This window comes from Suncus etruscus, chromosome X, assembly GCF_024139225.1.
Source record: "Suncus etruscus isolate mSunEtr1 chromosome X, mSunEtr1.pri.cur, whole genome shotgun sequence".
NCBI lineage: Eukaryota > Metazoa > Chordata > Mammalia > Eulipotyphla > Soricidae > Suncus > Suncus etruscus.
Window position 1 is genome coordinate 59,703,285 of NC_064868.1, and position 5,523 is coordinate 59,708,807.

Sequence of the window (5,523 nt, forward strand, 5' to 3'; positions counted from 1 at the left end):
ATATGCAAACAAGTTCTTATTTAATAGAGATGGTAACACAAATTTGGTAATGTAATTAGGCCTTTTACCCTGAACATTGGCATAATGATTTGGCTCAGGCTTCAGAAGAATGGGTAGCGCCCACACACATCTGAACAATGGATTCCATCTATGGAAACAACCACAGTTGTCTTTAACATTACCAAGATCCAAGCCTCTACCAGGGAAGACCTACCACTGCTTTGGCATTGACTTACTCCAAAGAGTGCTCCCAACACCCAGACGACTCAACAACAGTCTGCATGCAGGGCAGATTGCTCTGCATTTAATGGTATGCTGAAACTAGAGGATGCTCCATATCAGCCTGACATCAATGAAAGAAATGCACAGAATCCAGAGTCTTTAAATATAAGAGTCTGATACCAACAATAGCTAAAGTGTGAAAAAGTTTCACCAGGACCTTGAGAATGACTGGAGTTGGATAGACTGATATGCCTGGAACCCAGAGTCTGTCTTATGCCAATGAACTTCTGGGGTGAGGCCTTTTTGTAATCGGGTCAAGGATTTTTTTCCATTTTCCCCATTTTTCTGGATCTATGCAAACAATGGCAATTGCCACTATTATACCTTTACTATATTTTTTTATTCTTATCCTTTAAGGAAAAAAATACAACTTACTGAACTTAAAAACAAATTACTGTAATATAATGTCTGTCTCGAATACAGGCAGGGGATGGGAAGGGGGAGGGAGAAATGTTGCACTGGTGAAGGGGGGGTGTTCTGGTTATGACTGAAACCCAAATATGATCATGTTACTTAAATAAAAAATATATTAAAAAAAGAAAATTTCTCCATATCATTCATCATCAGGAAGATATAAAAACAAAAAATATCAACTCACACCACAGAGACTGGCCAGACATCAAGAAGAACAAGAGCAACCAGTTTTAGCACAGATGAGGATAAAAGGGACTTTCAGTCACTGTTGCTGGGAATAAAGACTGGTCCAGCCATATTGGAAAATAATATGGTCATTTTTTAAATTTTATTTATTTATTTATTTATTTATTTATTTATTTATTTTGGTTTTGGGGCCACACCCGGTAATGCTCAGGGGTTACTCCTGGCTATATGCTCATAAGTTGCTCCTGGCTTGGGGGACCATATGGGACACCAGGGGATCGAACCGCGGTCCGTCCAAGGCTAGTGCAGGCAAGGCAGGCACCTTACCTTTAGCGCCATCGCCCGGCCCCCATTTTTTAAGAACTAGAAATGGAGTAGCTATATAGAACCAATACTGTTTCTGGGAATATAACTCAGAATCCCCCCCCCAAAGCAACAATGAATGAATTATTTAAGGCCTGTGAATAGATACTGAAAAGTGGAATTGCAGGTTCATATAGCAGCTGAATTATAAGTGTACAGAAGGGTGGAACTAGACAAAATTCCTTCCAAAAGTGGATAAGAGATCTTTTTCAATCACATCTGTGTCACCGCAGATTGACCCTGCTATTTTTATATGTGTCCTTTCATTGGTGTGAAAATATAGCTCATTATTGAATTGATTTGGGCTTCACTAATGATAAGAAATACTGAGCACTTTTATATGTGCCTTTAGATAATGTTTGTTTTTATCTGATAAGTGTCTTTTAATTTCATCTATCCATTTTTCAAAGGATATTTTAATTTGTTTTTGTTGAGTTTGTTAATATTTTCTATATACTGGATATCAAGCCCTTATCTGAACTGTTGAACGCATTTTTTCCTATTATGTTAGCTGTCTTTTAGCTTTAACTCATGTTTCTTTGGCCATGCAGAAACTCTTTACTTTGTTGTAGTCACATTTGATTTTGATTTTGTTGCCTTTGCCAGTGGTATCACATCATTGAAGATGCTTTGAGGTTCAAATCTTGGAGCGTTCTGCCTATATTTTCCACAATGTGCTTTTTAGTTTCTATTCAGATCTCTTAATCATTAATTGGCTTTGAATTGACTTTTGTGTAAGTTGTTGTATAGACTGAGTTATAATTTATTACTTTCAGTTAACCAGTTCTCTGAGCACCATTTATTGAAGAAGTGATCTTTATTTCATATTCTCAGTAATTTTAACAAAAATTAACTTTTCAGAGATCTGCTGGGAACCACGGTCTGACAGGTAGAGCGCAAGGCTGAAATTGACCAAGGAGGCTGAAATTGACTAGAGAGGCTGAAATTAACCAGGCCTGACAGACAGAACTCGGGCAACCCTCCACCATTACTGGGCGGGTCAGGATTGATCGTTCCTGGGTTGGGGGACCTGGGATATGGGACACCTGGGATAGAACAGCTTGTGCCATTGCTCTGGCCCAAAGAGAGTAATTTTAATAATATTGATTTTTACTACACATGAGCATGAAATATTTTTCTAGTTCTTAATGTATTCTTATGTATCTTATGAGACTTAAAGTTATCATAGATAGATATTCCACAGATTTTCTTAAATTGATTCTTAGATACTCGGCCTTTTGGATACTATTTTTAAAATATGAAGCGCTTCAACATTTGCATGTCATCCTTGCCCAGGGGCCATGCTAATCTTCTCTGTATCGCTCTTTCCAATTTTAGTATATGTGTTGCCGAAGTGCGCACTGGATACTATTTTAATGGAGCAGACTCCTTGATCTCTTTATCTTCTGATTCATTATGTGTATATAAGAATACAACTGAGTTTTGTATATTGTATTTGAAGCTGGCTACTTTTTCTATATTTACTTATTGTTTCTAGAAACTTGTATATTCTTTAGATTTTTTTCTATGTATATTATTATATTACCTATAAATTGTGTTGATTTGATCTTTTTCAATTTGAAACACTTTGATTTGTTTTGATTGCCTGATAGTTGAAGTCAGGATTTCTAATAATATGTTGGAAAAAGTGTAGATAGTGCACATCCTTGGCTTGTGCCTACTATTACAGGAAATTTTTTAAGTTTTTCACCATTGAAAATGGTGAAAATTTTATTAAAAAGACTCGGCATTTATACTGTATGGGAGTCCCCTAGCCTGCTTTCCATGGGTGTGGAAATATGTTTTAGCTGAAAACTTTAATCAGACTATTCTCCAGTTCTTACTGTTATTGCAGGTGATCCTGTCAAAAGTCCACAAGAGTGTGAAGATCTTACAGGAAAATGAGCCAGACCTCTTTCACAAATTCAGCCTCTGAGACAGTATGTGGGTTTGGCAACACCAACTTGGAATCCAGGTGGAAAGGACCATATGAGATTATTCTTACCATTCCTACTGCAGTAAAGGTGAACAAAATCCAGAATTTGAATCCTACCTATCCAGACACGTCCCACCTAAAGAAGGCACCAGAGGAAGAGGGATTTGAGGACAAAAAATGAACTGCCCAACATACTTCAGAGGATGGCCTAAAGCCAAGACTAAAGTGGGTGAACAAAGATGTGTGTGGACAAAGGATGTGACTGTGTACACTGGTGGGTAAGGGGACAGTAAATGCATACCACCCCCAATTTTGGTTATGGGCCTTGTTGAGAAGAAAATTGCCATCTATGGCACTTACAAATGTGTGAGGAAAAACATTGTGAAGAAAATGGTTACAGCTCAGTACACCCAGTATCAGCCTCTAATTGTAGAATATGAGTCAAGGATTTGATTCAAAACAAAAGAAAAGGGGGGGATTTTAAGGCCACCCTGAAGTAAGATAGCATAAGTTTCTCCATCTTAGCATAAGTGCCTCTGTCTTTAACCTCTTGATCATTGCCTAACACCCTCTTTATTCAGGAATGGAGTTTTGTGCAAGTGGAAATTCTAGACTACCCTAGCATTTGCCTAGTAGTTATCCCAAACATATGCTGAAGCTTACCAAGCATGTCTGGAACAAAGTGTCAATCTACCAAATAAGCAGAGGGTGGTCTGATAGTTCCCAAAGAAATATGAACAATGTACCCTCCAGGTAGATCGAACCAATCATTGAAAAGGGCAACTGTATGATTATGGCTTTAGAGTATATAAAAGGAATCACATGACCTAGATCAGGGTCTCTCTACACCTAATGGCTGGTCAGCATTGGGACTCAACATTTGCTTAACTTGTGATTTGTGCATAATAAAATCTTTTAAGACAAAAAGAAATGATACTGGCACAGAACCAGTAAGAGAACTACTGAGCTCTCCAGTTCCCTGAAGGCCACAGTGATTGGTGCCCTTCCATATGCCGTAAAGGGAACAAGCAGAAGAGCTGAAAAGAGGCATGGAGAACTCCCCCAGTACCCTGGAGGTGACAATGACTGGTGCCAAGCCTGTGACCCTGAAAAAATTCAGCGGTAAATCTGATGAGTAGCATGGTGAGCTCCTCCCCTCAGGCCTACCACATTCAACCAAAGCTACATGGCCACTTGCTTATCTTCTAGTTAATGAACCCCAGCACAACATATAGAAAATATCACACTGCAAAGGACACATAGGGGAAACAATGCAGAATACCATGATGCTTGTAAAATGATGATAGTAGTTCTGCAGACCCAACAACTACTGGCCACCTATAGAGCTTCTCCAACCTTAGGGAGGATTTATGGAGAATATTTATGGAGAATATTTATATTCAAAGAAATCATGGAACAATTTAAACAAAGCTCAAATAAGAATCAAGAGGATATAAAATTTTAAATGAAAAAACTTTAAATTGAAATAACAGGACTGAAAAAGTTGGCAGACAAAATGAAAACCTCACTGGAAAGCCTCACCAACAGAGTAAGAGCAGCTGAGGACAGAATGGATGAGCAGAAAAATGAGATGCATAACAACGTCATACAATAGAAGGAGTTGGAAAAGAGACTTAAAACAATCAGATGATGAAAAAATCTTCAAAGAATGTGAACAGATGAAAATAGAAATCTGAGTTAAACTGAGTTAAATCTGAATTAAACTCAACAGAAACAACATTTAAATCATTGAAGTCCCAGGAGGCAGAGGAAGGATAGGCAATAGTGGACATCATTGCAGAAAAAGTGTCAGAACTAAAGAATGCATCCAATCAAATCTTGTATGCCCAAAAAGTACCAGCTAAAAGAGATCACGAAAAAGGACCCCAAGACAATCAACCCTAGCCAAAATGATAAATATCATAGATAAGAATAGAATACTGAAGGCACTAAGATAAAAAAATAGAAATTACAGTGGCCAGAGCAATAGTACAGCAATAAGGCATTTGCCTTGCACAGGCCAACCTGGGGCAGACCTGGATTCAATACACATCATTCCACCTGGTTCTCTCAAGTGTGCCATGAGTGATTTCTGAGTGCAGAGCCAGGAGTAACTGGTGAGCACTACTAGGTGTGGCTATAAAAAGCCCAAAGGGGAAATTACATTCAAAGGAGCATTCTTAAGATTTATAGTAGATTTGTCACAAGCAATCTCAAGGTCTAAAGGCAGTGGACACATCCAATTCCTACAAAAATACATTGTTAAATACTATGACAATAATCTTTTTCAACGTTAATAGACTACATGCACCAATAAAAAGACAGAGTGGCAAAATGGATCA

General features: G+C 38.1%; 1 non-coding gene across 1 annotated transcript; it reads right to left on the reverse strand.

The window, feature by feature from the left end:
* Positions 1 to 2,497: 2,497 nt before the first annotated feature.
* On the reverse strand, positions 2,498 to 2,607 carry LOC126000358 (U6 spliceosomal RNA). Its single transcript, XR_007492702.1, has one exon. It is a non-coding gene; the product is annotated as a U6 spliceosomal RNA (small nuclear RNA).
* Between the last annotated feature and the right edge of the window lie 2,916 nt (positions 2,608 to 5,523).